General features: G+C 38.5%; 1 protein-coding gene across 6 annotated transcripts in view; it reads left to right on the plus strand.

The window, feature by feature from the left end:
- Positions 1–13,481, plus strand: part of LOC136879074 (zinc finger protein 143) — a 166,788-nt gene extending 153,307 nt beyond the window's left edge. For all 6 annotated transcript variants that reach the window (XM_067152825.2, XM_067152824.2, XM_067152827.2 and 3 more), the window contains one exon: positions 13,292–13,481. The gene's annotated coding sequence lies outside the window, so the exon portion shown is untranslated. The remainder of the gene's footprint in view (positions 1–13,291) is intronic.
- Positions 13,482–16,976: the final 3,495 nt, after the last annotated feature.

The following is a 16,976-nucleotide window of genomic DNA, read 5'->3' on the forward strand; positions in this document are numbered from 1 at the left end:
AAGGATATCAGTCTAAACTACAGCAATAAAATCAAAATAAAATTTAAATGGAGGTTTATTGATAAAATGAGATTGGAGCAGAAAGGTAAAATTGTGATGTCAATAACATTTAAAAAAAGGGCAAAATATTGTATCATAAGCTTACCTCGTTCAATGGATGTCTTAACATTATAACGTGAGTGCGGCGTTGTTACACTCCAGGATAGAAATAAACCAGGTTACATCATGTGCAGGTAATTATATAGCTCACACGGCCCAACTAGGTTGTTCTTTTTACGAGATTTACTTCATTCACAGCATATCCCTCTTTCCACTCATTATCCACACAACAACAATAGTCATAGAGCATAAAAAGAAAGCTCCATGCATAATAGAGGGGGAAAAAGGTAAAACCAAAACATTAGATAATAACACGCCAGAGAGAGAAACGTCTCTGGACCAAAGAAGTGAATTAAATCAAAAGGAGAAAACACAGGCAGCGCATAGCCCAACTGAATAAAAGTAAACAGTCATGGCTACCTCACGGGCATGCAAGCGCCCGAGACAGAGACCAAGGCAGCATAAGCAAAAATGTACCAAGAACAAACAAAAGGTACAGGAACAAAATCACACATGGAGAGCATACACATAAATGATGGCAAAATACCATACGATGCAGTGCACATAAATAGAACCAATTTTGAGACCCAGTTACTAACATGGCATAGTCGCAAACACACTAACAGACACACGTCCCATTCGTGCTGCATGGGGCAGAAGACGCATATCAATCAGCTATATTTAATGGGGTGAAAAGTACTACAAAAAAACAAGAATTAACGTACCTCCAATATGAATAATCAAAGTATTAAGATGCATGTTAGTATGAGCTCGGTTTGAATATATTAAACATCCATTTATAAGATAGGAATGCAGCTGTGCTCTGTGCGGGCTCCGTTGTTAATTAATCTCTCATAAACAAAGCAAAGATCCCCTTTAAAGAGATAATACTCCTCGTCTCGCAAAAGGAACGATCTTCCGTATTTATATCAGACAGTGCTGCCCTCTCTACTACTTCATCAGAAACGCATAAGTTATTCGAATTGAGGCCATAGGAAGCCATGTACATATTTGAAAAACATCACATTTATGAACATGCCACTAGGCATGGTTCACTAGGATGATGTGTTAAGGAAATGCTCAAGTTGCTAGGTTACACAAAATTGAAGATGCACAGGTTTTTTTTTTTTTTTTTTTTTTTTTTTTTTTTTTTTTTTTTTTTTTTGAAAAGTTTCCTATGATGTTATGCAAGGAAGAGAATGAAACTACAGATGAGGTGATGAATGAGCTTCAGAGGCAGTTCACAGCTCTTCAGGTAGATGACACTTCCAGTTGGGCACATATATGAAGAATTCGTGGAGCTGATGGACATCTTAAGTATAACCGAATTTCTAGAGTAATGCTCTCTATTCTTGCCATACCCCATAGCAATGCAGAATGTGAACATGTTTTCAGCCCTGTGAAGAAAAATAGAGCAGAGTTTTGACCATGCATGTCCAATGAATCTCTGGAGTCTATTTCTATTTGGAAGACCAGAAGTTCTGGTTCCTGTTATGACAAAACATTTTCTCAAGACTTTTTGCAGGAAGCTAAAAAGGTCACGGCTATGACTTTAAAGTCGAACTAGCGTGTGATTTGCATTGTGTATTACAGTATATTATTTCTTGCCTGTGTTATGTTGAACAAGTTTTATTGTGTAAAGCCTTTTTCAGTTATCGCATATCTGCTTAATTTATCAAGGAAGTCCTGTCATGTATGCTCCAAACTATTATTCACCATGCCTGCTGTTGTTTAACATGGATTTCTTCTTGATTGTTATTTTCATCTACAAATCATTGGCCTGTGATCTAAGTAGATATGACTTCATTGAAGTATCCTGTTTAAAGCATGAATTATTGTATTTTGTAGCCCAGAAGTATTATTTTCATCAAGCCGAGCTATTATTACATGTTACAAATCTCATGTTATGGTCTGTATTGAAATGTTCTTAAAGTCAAATAATAATACTAGATTATAGATTCCACCTGTTCAATACATAAGAGTTTTTTATTTAAATTTAAGAAATAGTTCTTAACATATTATATATAGGGACATGTTTCACCAACCAAAAATTATTTTTCAATCACAAGACAGTCAATTCAAATAATAACACTTACTCAGGTTCAGGCATTTACAGACTCACTTGCACCCAATGTGGCGTCTCGTACATTGGACAAACTGGCCGCAGCTTTCACACTAGATACTTAGAACATTATAATGCCTCCAAACACAACAAATTTTCAGCTATGAGCTCTCATATGAAAGAAGCAGGTCATCATTTCACTACTATAGATCAAGACCTCACTATTATTAAAAAAAGTAGGTAAAGGGAAATTAATAAATGAATTAGAAAACATCTATATATTTTTAGACCATATTACAACAAAAGTTCAAACCTTAACGATATTATTGAAGTTAAAAACCCATTATACGAGATTTTACCAAAATATAAACTATAAACACAATAACTTAATAAACAATCTAAAATTATCTTCTTCCAAGACCCCTCCCACTTTACGAGGCACAGCTCTCTCCCCGTCCGCCCCCACGGGCCAACCAGATCCAATGACACTTAAACTTGACGCCCCACCTCCGCACCCTCCCCCGCCAATCTCGCATCGGTATAACACTAGAAGCACAAATATCAGTCATTCAAATGCTACCATGGCAACTAATTAACATTACAACAGTTGAAAAGATAAATGAAATTCACACACAACATATTTTCTTCAACTCACCTCATATTTAACCAAATTAACATCACAACTGTCGAAGCGGTAAGTAATTTTCACACACATCGTTTTTCTTCGTTTCTCTCCTCCTCTAATTTTATTCCTTAACATTTCACTCCCCTCTTATTTCAGACATAACACCACAAGCTCTATACAACCTCGTATAGTTTCCTTTAGACTTTTAATCCAAGAAGCTACAACCACGTCTACCAGCTAATTTTATTATAAATATAGCAACGTTTTCTGACGAACACCTGGCATTGCTCCTAAGTGCTTCAAGAAATTTGTTGTCTTATCTTTTCATATATGATTAACAACTTCAACAGACAAACAATTTTGGATTTTACCTCATCTTTAACCAAATTAACATAACTGTCGAAGAGACATAACACTACAAGCTCTAATCAACCTCGCACATTTCCTTTCAACTTTTAATACAAGAAGCTACAACCACGTCTACCAGCTAATTTTATTATAAATATAGCTACGTTTTCCGACGAACACCTGTCATCGCTCCTAAGTGCTTCAAGAAATTTGTCGTCTTATCTTTTCATACAGGATTAACAACTTCAACAGACAAACAGCTTTGGATATTACCTCATCTTTAACCAAATTAACATAACAACTGTCGAAGAGACATAACTCCACAAGCTCTACTCAACCTCGCACATTTTCCTTATGACTTTTAATACAAGAAGCTACAACCACGTCTACCAGCTAATTATAGACACGTTTTCTGACGAGTACTTGTCCTCGCTCCTAAGTGCTTCAAGAAGTTTGTCGTATTATCTTTTCATATAAAATTAACAACTTACTACCACTAAGAGTGACTTTTATCCTAAATTATTAAGCTATTATAAGCTCCTTACGCCATCTCCAGAATATGGCACCGCATTTACCAAATTTTATTTCAGCGCAATAATTTACGTATTATTTTTTAACTTTTAACTAACCGCTTGTTACCACATTTATTAAAAAACGAGACATTCACAAAGATCTACAATAAGGATTGATTATAAGACTTTATCATAAGAGTACAGTATCCTCTTATTTAGGTATAAGAATAGTCAGGATCCTGATCTATCTTTCTTTCAGGTATGAGATTTTTAGGCTGATGATGCCCTCATTATGGGTGAAACATATCCCTATATGTAATATGTTAAGAACTATTTCTTAAATTGAAATAAAAAACTCTTTATGTATTGAACAGGTGGAATCTACAATCTAGTATTATTATTTGACTTTAAGCGAGGTATGTCGAAAATTGTTAGGTTTTTGTCGCTCATGAGTTTTACTGATAGCCCTTTTCAAAAGTTGCCAGGTATGGTATAACTTCTTGGAACCAGTAAATTCCCTATGCTTCCTAGATACAACTGGCATGCACGCAATGCTAAAATAAAGTGTTTTTTATACATTTTCTTAGATAGAATAGACAGCTGACTGAATGTAAACATATTGCAGCAACATGGCTGCACATAACCGGTTGAGTGAAGAGGATACTTGTTACATATTAGATTAATATGTTGACGAATGCAATGGTAGTGAGTTTGAACCTGTAGGTTTGATAATAAAAATGGTGTGGGAAGCAGTTGGGACAGAAGATGAACATGAGGAAAGTACGGTATATTGTACCGGACAGGAAATGCTCATTCAGGTACAGTCTTCTGTTAAAATATTAGTCCTACTTGGGTAAAAAATAATTATCAGTTTTAATCCTCCAGTTAATTCTGTTTTGGACTATAGGCCTCTACATAATCACAATATATTCCAACCATTGTCAATTTATTTTCCAATCCCATTTAGTGAAAAATAATTTATAATTTGTATATCCAAGAGGCAGTATGATTTGCTATCTAAATATCTTCATCCGATGGATCCCGAAAATGAAATCAATTGCAGGATTCAGGGTGAGTCCTGTGTTCTCTGCATTACCAAGAAAATATGAGCCCCATCAAGTTGAGCAATTCAGACTGACTTTAAGAACAAGCAATTTAATTTGCACCATGTTGGATGCTTCTTGATGTATCATTTCAAACTGGGGGGATTCCTGCATGTAATTAGGTGATCTCATTGTATCATTTTAGAATAAGTATAGTGTATTTTTCCTTGTTGCAAAATTTGAAACTGATATCTAAGTGGTTTTTACAGAATAAATTTATTTAGTGAAGGTACTCCACAACTAAATCTGACAAGCAAATTATTACCAATATAAATGGTCTGTTATTGGACATTATAAATTTTCCAGCTAACTCATTCCTGGTTGCCAGCGTTTCACCCCCGTGTGCTAAGTTGGTCTCATCACTTGGCACCTAGCACACCCACCAAGACGCATGGCTAGTGCATACCGTGCAGGCACTGCGTAGGCTACTTGGAGCCACCGACAGTGCCATGCACTATGAGAGACCCCGTCTCATTACCAAAAATTGATGCCTGCTTGGCCATCAGATGATATAGATGTTGATTCACATAGGAAACCTGAAATATTTGTCCCGAATGAGTAAATTTATAATACCAATATAAATGGTCTGTTATTGGACATTATAAATTTTCCAGCTAACTCATTCCTGGTTGCCAGCTTTTAGGTTTCGCCAGATAGTGCGTCAAAGATAGTCCATAGGAAAGGGTTAATAATCTTATTTTCTAATTGTACCAGCTATTGAACCCATTGTTGATGGATTCGTTGTCACCTGCAACTCATGAACATATTCTTCAGCAGTTTACATTTTAATTCACAATGCTTAGTGAATATGTTTCATATGACATACTAGTAACCCAATCTTGGCATGAAACATACGTCCACACAAATCGCATGGAATGCCTAAGGGAAGGCAGGGCTGAGCTTGACGGAACTTCCGTGCTTGTCATTTGGCCTCTTCTTGTTTACGTCATTCCTCTTCAAACAAAGTAACTGATGTAGAAACCGTGTAGCACCAGCAAATGTATACCCGGATTGAGTGTTAATTCCAGCTCTTTTCATAGTACGCTTTAGCTGATTCTTGAAACACCTTAAAGGGGCTCCATGAAGTCTTGTGCCAGAGCAGAGTTCACCATACAGAAGTTGACAAGGAAGCCTCCCTCATGTGCCAGACGGTGGCCAATGATGGTAACCTCAGTTCTTATAACATGGACTTTTTCAGGAACTGCAAGGTTGGTGACACGGTCTTCCCATTTCATGTTCAAGATGGGTCTAAGTTTTTGCAGATGGAAGCACTCTAGCTTTTTGATATCCTGACAGTAGAGGGCCCAAGTTTCACAACCGTAAAGCAGTGTTGATATGACAATAGCACAGTAAACCATGATCTTGGTATGCACTGTAAGGTCCTTATTCATGGGTTAGTTTGTATTTACTGCCAGCTAGCAGAGATGAGTAGCAGCTGAAGAGAGAGGGAGAGAGCGCATCTCAGTTAACAGCAGTCAGAGTAATATTATTGTTGATCAGTTTTATGGGCTTAGGAAGTTGTAGGCCACTTCATTTAGTTCCGTTCTGGCTCAGTAATGTTCCACCTCCCTTCATGACTCCCTTTTTTTGTATTATATTTCTACTAGCTGATCGCTACAGGATTCTCAGAAAGACTGTCTTTGTGGTTTTCCTATCTGAAGTCGTCAGTAGGAATGTGGCGATTAAAGCAATGTTATTGTATAAAATACTCTATCAAAGTTTTTAAAAAACGCACATTTTCTCACTTTTAACAAACAGTAATACGGTGATATAGATGTTGATTCCCGTAGGGAACCTGAAATATTTGTCCTGAATGAGTAAATTTATAATACCAATATAAATGGCCCGTTATTGGACATTACAAATTTTCCAACTAACTCATTCCTGGTTGCCTGCGTTTCGCCCTCATGTGCTAAGTTGGGCTCATCAGTTGGTACTTAACACACCCACCAAGACGCATCGCATACCATGGTGGCCACTGCGTAGGCTACTTGGAGCCACCGGCAGTGCCAATGCACTATGAGAGACATTGTCTCCTTACCAAAAATTGATGGTTGCTTAACCATCAGATGATATAATAGATGTTGATTCCCATAGGAAACCTGAAATATTTTTCCCAAATGAGTAAATTTATAATACCAATATAAATGGTCTGTTATTGGACATTATAGATGTTCCAGCTAACTCATTCCTGGTTGCCTGGACTAGCCATCTGTCTTGGTGGGTGTGTTAAGTACCAACTGATGAGCCCAACTTAGCACTTACACATTCTGAAACAGATTCTTTGTGTGCTTTATGCAAGCTCATGACGTAGCCTCCTTCACGTCCAACTTACACAGTACAAAAGAATAAATTACCAGCTTTCCATTTAGTGCTCCCCTTTTTATCAGTTCAGACAGAGACGCCACACAAGGGTAGTCCCCAAGATACAGATGCTATTCCTTTGTGCAGATGAGAGTTTGGTTCCCACGCTCCTTCCAATCAAGATATAAAGAAAGGCGATGAATATTAACACATCAAATCAGTCCAGAGCACTCAGTAAATTATGATGAAATTTTCTATCATTTTGGTCTCGTCGAATTTTGTTCATAGGAGTAGGTATCATCCTAATTTCATAACTTGCAAGTCCTGCTTTTTGCCACGTTTCTTCTTATCAGGGTGGCACATGTGAATCCCCTAACAACATTAGAGTCACTCTATCCTTTGCTCTAGGTTTTCTTGCTCTCTCACATCTTGCCACGCACGTGCTGGCTCGCTCTGCCCCCCCCCCCCCCCCCCCCCCCTCACGCTACTCTTCGCGCCATTCCAATTTCAACTCCCTGGCACAGCTTTAAATATTATATTCTCTCATCATGAACTATTTAGAATTAGAAAACTAGAATTAGCTTATTACAGGTTAACCCAGAACAGATACAATTAAAACCAATATCTTACAAGGCGAAACTTAGACACTACAGTACAGTGGTAAAGCCAGAGGGTCTCTATGCTTCAGAGGGCCTGACAATGAATAAAAAGGGTGAGCTTCAAGATCTTGGAAAAAAAGGAGAGAAGAATCTTAAGGAAAATTTTAGGGCCACAGAAAAATGCTGATGGGGAGTGGAGGAATAGAAAAAATCCACTGAAAAATCACCGTCACCATGTGAAAGTGAAGGCTAAAATTCTATGGGCATCTAGAAAGAATGGATGAGAAACAGCTATGAAAATATTCAAGTACATCACTGGACTGAAAGCCTCGACGAAGTGGGTAGAAGAGGTAAAAAGATATGCAATAGAATGTGGACTTACAATGGATATGATTCACAACAGAAAATAATTTAGAAGCCGAGTGGACAGCATCAAAACATTCCAGGAGAAACCACCAAAATGTAATATCTGAGAAAGAAAGGAAGATCAGAAGTGAAAGGATGAAAGTTGTTCTGTGAGGAGGAGGAGGAGGAGGAGGAGAAGAAGAGAAAGCCTTAAGTTAAATGCGGTCCATAGGCGGCCAAATTCGGAAACAAGATGAAAGAAAGAACAATATGGTTCCATATCAGTAATGCTTAGCATTGATAGACTTAGAACAGAAATTCCAAAGAAGGCTTCCGTGCTGCAGGTTGAACTCGGGCAGAAATAGAACCAGCTTTTGTGGTATTAGGCTGTGAAAACCTTTTATGGAAGTGTATCTCTGTACACCTTTTTGATAACAGAGAATTCAGTTCTCCTTTAGCAGCACAAGGGGACTGAGCAGTCAGAGTCGGGGGGGCAGTCCAACTTGATGAACCCCAATGGCATGTCTGGGCAAAACTTTTCAAACAACCTGAAAGCTGGTTCTATCGTCGCTTGCACTAAAAATCTAAATTTCTGAATATCTCACATCACAGTCTGTGTGCTAAAACTGTATGAGGCATTTGTAACTTTTGTTATGAATAGGTTTTAGATGGAACAAATTTTTCTAGAGATGTTTGTAAAAATTGTAATAATTGAGAATATATCTATTATTATTATTATTATTATTATTATTATTATTATTCCAGTAGTAATCCTGAAAGTACAGTGCTTAGCGAAAGTGGGAAACGACCTCATTCTAAATCTAGGAGTCGTTCAGAAGCCGTAATCATCAAACCAATGAACGGTAAGACTTTCGCTGATGTTTCAAGGATATCAGGGACAGGGTGAAGCTGGAAGACAGTGGAGCAGGCATTCGATCTATCCGTAAAACAAGAGCGGGAGCTGTTCTTCTTGAATTTAACAAAACAACTAAGATGGAAAATAGGGAGGTATTCAGTAATTCTCTGAGAGATGCCCTCGGACGAGATGGCGATGTAAAGGCTTTAATCCCCCGAACTACACTGGAGATTCGAGACATGGATGGTGTCACTACCGCCGCAGACGTGGAGGAAGCTGTAAGACGAGATTCCGGCAACCCGCATGGAGAACTGAAAATATCGGTCTTGAAACCAAACAGCTGGGGACAGAAACTTGCCATCTTCGAAACCAAAGACGAGGACGCTCAGAAACTACTGGAAGCAGGAAGAATCAAGGTAGGATGGCTATACTGCATAGTACGAGCTAGAACTATGTTACCTCGCTGCTTCCGATGCCTATCATATGGACATCTGGCAAGGAACTGCACAGGCCCCGACAGAAGCAAGCTCTGTTTTAAGTGTGGAGAATCTGGCCACAAGACAGTAGACTATAAAAAGAACAATCCACGATGCATGCTTTGTTCAGACAAGGGTGTCAATGAAGCTGAATGAAAGCATATTCCTGGATTGAGAGCATGTGCAATATTTCCTGAAGCTCTGGAAAAGGCAAAAAATCATAGTAAATGATGCGAATACTTCAAGCAAATATGCACAGGAGTCAAACAGCTAACGATCTTATGACACAGCTGATTTACGAGATGGAAGTAGACTTCGTTATTATTAGCGAACCATATCAAGAGAGAGACCATCCAGGGTGGTTTGTGGATAACCTCGGAACAGCTGCAGTTTGGATACCAGATCCAGGAAAAGTCCCAGTAACACAGCATGGATGCGATGACGGTTTTGTTTGGGTACAGACTGGGGGAATCACTATTGTAAGCTGTTATTTTACACCAAATGAATCTGTTTCCAACTTTCAGATGAAACTTGATGGTCTTGAGGACGTAATACGCAGAATGGAAAACAAACTAATGGTCGCTGGTGACGTAAATGCTCAAGCGTTGGAATGGGGCATGCCACAAACAGACTCCAGAGGACGTCGTATAATGGAGATGGTAGCCAGAACAGGTTTGGTGGTCAACAACATTGGAAATGTGCCAACATTTCGACGGCCAGGATGTAGGGAACAATACCGGATGTAACCTTCTCATCAGAGGATATTACACCTAAGATTTGCGAATGGAAAGTGATCGAGAACTACACGGGGAGCGATCATCAATATATCATCTTTCGACTGCTCCAAGAATCTCCTCAAGAAAGAAACATCTTGCGCAGGTCAGCACGGTAGAACATAGCCGGTATTGACAAGGAAAAGTTCATTGATGTAATTCGGAATGCAATGGACAACATAACTGAAAAATGTTTTGCTCGTAGAGGGAAAGAAGCAGCTGGTATATGCGTTGAACTCACTATGCAGCTAATCCATCAAGCATGCAACGCCTCAATGTCCCGAAGGAGACCGCGAAACAGCAAGCGCCCAGTGTACTGGTGGACCGAAGAGATTGCTGAACTGAGAAAGAATTGTCTGCGACTTCGACGCAGGGCTCAGAGGTTGAGAGGCAGTCAAGAGAATACCTCAGTCACAGCGGAGTACAAGTCAGCGAAGAAGGAACTCCGTAATGCAATCATAAAAAGTAAAGCCGATAAATGGTGGGCACTGGCTAAAGAAGTAGAAGATGATCCATGGGGACAAGGTTATAAGATTGTCATGAAGAAACTCGGGACATTTTCAACCCCGAGTGCGGATCCGCAAACAATTAAACAAATTGTGGATACACTATTCCCAGACCATCCAGAGAGGATTGACTGTGACGACGAGAAAGAACTGGGTGATATACCCCTCTTTACTGTAGAAGAGCTGAATAGAGCTATTAGCTCTCTTAGAAACAAGAAAACTCCAGGACCAGATGGTATACCTGCAGAAGTGCTAAAGATAATAGCAGAACTATGCCCAGTACTGTTGCTGAATATGTACAATCATTGCCTGCAAACGGGTGTTTTTAGTCCCCGATGGAAAATGGCTCGTTTGGTTCTGATCAGCAAAGGAAAACTTGGTGGTTATAGACCTTTATGTATGCTGGACACAGCTGGAAAAGGCCTGGAGAAACTTCTGCAGCCCAGAATCCTCTCAGCAGTTCAACTAGCAGGGGATCTATCTGTTTGCCAACATGGATTTCGGAGAGGACACTCGACGCTAGATGCAGTGTGGGAGGTGGTGAATACAGCAGAAAGGGCACAAACGGGCAACCATCATTCCCGTAAATTGACACTTCTTGTGACCCTGGATGTGAAGAATGCCTTCAATTCGGCAAGATGGAGCGACATGTTGGTAGCTCTTGAAGAAACTTTCAAGCTACCACAATATCTTATGCGCATAATGAGAGATTACTTCAAAGATCGCACTCTGTTGTATGATACGGAAGATGGAGAAAAGACAAAGCGTCTGACGGCTGGTGCAGCGCAGGGATCGATCCTTGGTCCAGATCTTTGGAACATAATGTATGATGGCTTGTTACGTGTGGAGATGCCAGAGGACACGAAGCTTGTGGGCTACGCTGATGATGTGGCCGCCTTGATAGTAGCTCGTAATGTTGAAATGGCTCAAATTAAACTGAACCAGGTGATGTGGCGCATAAAAGAATGGATGATGAGCCACAGTCTAACATTAGCCGAACACAAAACGGAGATAGTTCTTCTGACGAGGAAAAGGATCGAAACTCTTGTACCAATGATTGTTGGAGAGTTAGTGATAGAAACATCTGCGAGCACAAAATATCTAGGAGTGACGCTCGACTCCAAGCTCACATTCTGGACTCATATTCAGAGAGTGACAGACAAAGCAGTAAAATACATGACTGCACTTAGCAGACTAATGGGAAATATTAAAGGTCCGAAATCCAGTAAACGACGTCTTCTCATGTCGGCGGTTCAGTCAGTGCTTCTATATGGTTCTGAAATCTGGGCTGAATCCTTGAGATTTGCTTGGTATCGGAGAAGGATAGCTGCCGTACAACGGAGAGCGGCTTTACGTATCGCATGTGCATACCGCACTGTTTCCGAACCGGCAATCCTCACGGTGGCAGCAATAGCCCCAATAGATCTACTCGCATTGGAGCGGCATGAAATCTGGCGTACCAAAGGAGAGCTGGGAAAGAAATGTGCAAAGAAGTGCGCCTTCAGTCAACTGATGAGGCGATGGCAACTCAGATGGGAAAGTGACCCTCGAGGCAAATGGACCAAGCGACTGATACCACGCTTGGATATCTGGGCTGAAAGGGCCCATGGTGAAGTAAATTACTACCTCACGCAGCTTCTAACAGGACATGGATATTTCCGGAAATTCCTGCATAAAGTGGGCAGAGCGAGTGACGCAGCATGCATATACTGCGATGATATTGACGACGTATATCACACCTTTTTTTTATGCGGCCATTTGACAATTCAGAGAAGATGTGTGGAAACTGAACTAGGAGAATTGACAACAGATAATGTTATTTCGGTGATGCTGCGAAACCAGGAATCCTGGGATCGCGTGGCAGTACATGTGGAGGACATCTTTCGTCAGAAGAAGAAGGATTTGGAAGCATACGAACGTTCGTAAAGGAGAAATGAAGAAAGAAGACATCTGAAAGACAAAACACGATATCACCCTGAAGTAATGCGAGAGCAGTTCCGGGGTGATGACTCACATCGTGGGAAAAGGGTGTGTGGTTTTTAATGGGTAAGAATCCCACACACTTGTGGAGTGCAGACCCTTCACAAGTGTCTTTTTAAAGATTTTCCACAATCCCTCGCAAAAAAATATATATATATATATTAGTAGTAGTAGTAGTAGTAGTAGTAAGGTGCATAAAATATAGAAGATCAGAATTTGTAATTTACGCAACTTACAGTTTTTCGATACAGCTATTTTTAACAGAGAAATTTCACATTTACTGTCTTAGTCCCCTTAATTTTTCTACGTCGCTTAATACTAATCAAATAATATATAGCTTAGTGCTCTTTCCACATATCCCTGAACTCAAATACCAACAAATTCTGTCAAGCCTTTTCCTGTGATGTTCAAACAATTATCCAGACAGATGTATATGTAACCTGAGATGAAAACTAAGTATGAGGCAAAAATTTGAAATGTACAGATAAAACTGTAATTTTATTTATACATTGTAGATGATGAACGTACAATGTTTTTCTTTGGCTCCTCTATGTTCTGCATTAGCCTGTTGTGTTTCGTCTTAGTGTGAGTTCCTACTTTTTTATCTGTTTTATATTTGTCTACTTCTTTGTTTCCCCATTGAACATCAACGCTAGAATAAGTGATGAACATTTGATATTCTAATTCAGTTTTGTCTTTTCAGTCCCTGTGATGCATCGTGCAGTGGTGAAGTCCGACATCACTCTCTTCAGAATCAGAGCTTCAATAAAAGACATTTGTTATAACTCGACGTGTATATATTTTCATGTTATTGTGATATTTTTTTTGTACATATATATTTTTTTGTTAAGTAAGCATGTTGACGTGTAATAATAAATTATTAATGAAATATTGCTTTCCTGCTACCTTTCATTAAGAGTCAGTATTGACATCATAGTTGCTTATTTTTATACTTCGTGTATAGAGATGTAGAGTTAAGTGTTTATGTGTAAGATATGACTGTTCTGATGATGTTGTTGCGGAAGACAAAAGAGAACTGAGCGGTATCGTTAAGAAAGACTGCCAAGACAAAATTGCAAATGCTGTATGTAATTCATTAAACATTAGTTAAACATTACTATCTCATATCAAATTGGGCTGTATTCAGAGAGGTAACTTTTTAAGAAGGTACTAACTTAAGTTTGGGTAATATATATCACAATGTATGCCACTGGTTCACACTGAGACTGGTTTTAATTTTTTAATAATATAATTTTCCTAGATAACCGTAAAAGGAGTCAAAATTGTTGTAAAATATCACAGTATATTGTTAGATGGTCATTTTCTACAACTTTGATCTTCACATGAATGAAGTACATTATTTTGTAGTCTACTGCATCAATAAATCTCTCTCTTTTTCAGGACAGGAACATGAAAGGAACTTAAGATTATGTAAATTGGTAGAGAGTTAATTGTACAAATATTAAGAGAGGGCAAGTATCAACAGGGGTGTGCATTGTCTTGTGAAGATTTCTGGGGTGTTTTTTTTTTTTTTTTTTTTTTTTTTTTGTAAGAGGACAGACCACTTGGATTTTAAGTATCACTATGTTTGCGAGAAATTGGAAGATGAAACCGTCAACGTGATCTTTGTTTCTTCTGTAGATCAACTAGCTGATTTGCCTGCTAATCCAATTCCTCACAAATATTGCAGTACAACTGTGTGTACAGTGGAACCTCAATTCTCCGTTTTTGGAGGAACCCCAGGAAAAAAATGTACTTGGGAAAACGAAAAATCCAGGAATGAATAGAAACCATCAACAATTTGGCTGTACGTTACAAAAATGAAATATGTATAATTATAATCTTACAAACACTCCTAATCCAAACCACAGCCCCAATGGGCCTTCGCCTACCAAGTGACCGCTGTTCAGCCCGAAGACCTGCAGATTACGAGGTGACGTATGGTCAGTGTGACGAATCCTCTCGGCCATAACTCCTGGTTCTCTGGACCAGGGTCATCATCTCACCATTAGATAACTCCTCAATTAAAGGTAATCATGGAAGCTGAGTGGACCTGGAACCAGCTGTCATATTCAGGTAAAAATGCCTGACTTGGCCGGAAATCGAATCCGGGCCCTTCGGGTGAGAGGCAGACAAGTTCGAATGCAGGGCCAGCTTCAAACATTAATTACTGGTTCACAAGTTAAAAATCTCTATACTTTACATTCAGTTTTACAGGGAAAACTTCATCAGTTTCCCATGAAAACTTATTTCAGTTCAGCAACTTTGATCAGCCAAATTCTTTGAAAAATCGAATTACGTCAACTCAAACAACAATCGACCACAAGTAGTTTTTAATTTTCTAATCTAATAAAATAAAGCACATTAGATACAAAAGTGTCCAACATGATGGTGAAATCCCTTGTTTCTTAAAATCTTCCAATTGTAATTTGGTCACCAGTATACTCTTCGTAGTCAGTCAGGAAATCTTGTAGCGCGTAAATTAGGCCTACATTGACTTTTAAAGGTTATGTTGAACTCGAGAATATGGTTTTGAATGTAAGGTTCAATTCTCAAAATTTCTTGAATGTATTATATTAAATTCTGCTGGTTACTAATCACAATCAAATATCATCAAAACTTCAGAAATTACGGTTATTTGTGACCTTGAATGCAGCTGAAAAGCACGTTCACTGCACAAGTCAGTACTAGTTAGAAATTATACAAACTTTTTAAAGTAACGTTGCGCAAATAAAATGACTGTGGTTTTTATGACATTTTAACACAAAAACATAAAATTCCCTGTCTTATATTAGGACCAAAACAGTAATAGGCAATGCCAAGACCTCCCATGCCTTTATGTATGAAAGGTGCAACATCTGTTCTGGTATCGATAACATAATCGTATGTAGGATGCTAAAAGGTTAGTTTTTTCCACCTATTCAATACATATAAATTTTATAAATTAGGAATTTATTGTTGATTCCACTTGAGACATGTTTCGCCCTTCATTGAGGGCATCATCAGTCAAAATATCACCTCAAGGTAAAAAATCAGGTAACTGGTTAGTAGTTGACGGTACAAATTAATACATATTATTAATACAATTACAAAAATTAAGTATGGGAAATAGTTGTACAAAAGTGATGGTTGAACATATAGGTTTATAGATGAAAAGTCAGCACCAATGTCTAAAATTAACATAGTAGAGTTCGGCAGTGGTGCTCTGGAGAAACAGTTGACGCAATCATAGGGAAATAAAAAGTTAAAAAATATTTACATTAAAACAATTAAGGGAGAAAAGGTGTAGTGTTCGGCGTCAATGTTTTTCATGTTTTCATGGGAAACTGATGAACATTGACGCCGAACACCACCTTTTCTCCCTTAATTGTTTTAATGTAAATATTTTTTAACTTTTTATTTCCCTATGATTGCGTCAACTGTTTCTCCAGAGCACCACTGCCGAACTCTACTATGTTAATTTTAGGCATTGGTGCTGACTTTTCATCTATAAACCTATATGTTCAACCATCACTTTTGTACAACTATTTCCCATACTTAATTTTTGTAATTGTATTAATAATATGTATTAATTTGTACCGTCAACTACTAACCAGTTACCTGATTTTTTACCTTGAGGTGATATTTTGACTGATGATGCCCTCAATGAAGGGCGAAACATGTCTCAAGTGGAATCAACAATAAATTCCTAATTTATAAAATTTATATGTATTGAATAGGTGGAAAAAACTAACCTTTTAGCATCCTACATTCAGTATCTTCAATACGGAAGCAATGATCTTTATCACTTGCAACATAATCGTATACGATAATATTAAAATACTAGATTTGTGTTAAGAAGGAGCAGTTTTGATTCCTGCCTGAAAGCCCAGTGACTATACAGTGTCCTGCGTGAAGTGCTGAAAACCTGTTCAACAATACAATCGAATAAAATAAAAAAATGAACATCTAACCCTGGACATAATGTAGACATTTTACAAGTACGAACATTTGGTGAAACTCGTTCAGTCTTCAAGCAGAACTATCGAAATGCACTCTGTCTCCTTCCAATTGTTGTGGCCACTCTGCTTTATGATTTCCGAGGATTCTCTAAACAAAACCACCCAAATGCAATGCTAAGGTGGTCCCTTATGCAAGTTCACCGCCAATTGCTTTTCCAGTACAGTACTTGCTCTAATAAGAGAACTCCGGCTATTACAATCAATGGCCAGTCTCTGCAGAACATAAATCATTTTTCTTACCTCGGAAGCCATCTCTCATCATGTGCAAACATTGATGCAGAAATCCAATATCATTTAAGATGCGCTAGTGCGACTTTCGGTCGTCTCCTGAGAAGTGTGTTTGACAATCATGATATCAGTGTGAGAACCAAACTGTACGTTTACAAT

The sequence above is a fragment of the Anabrus simplex genome, chromosome 8 (genome assembly GCF_040414725.1).
Source record: "Anabrus simplex isolate iqAnaSimp1 chromosome 8, ASM4041472v1, whole genome shotgun sequence".
Classification (NCBI taxonomy): Eukaryota; Metazoa; Arthropoda; class Insecta; order Orthoptera; family Tettigoniidae; genus Anabrus; species Anabrus simplex.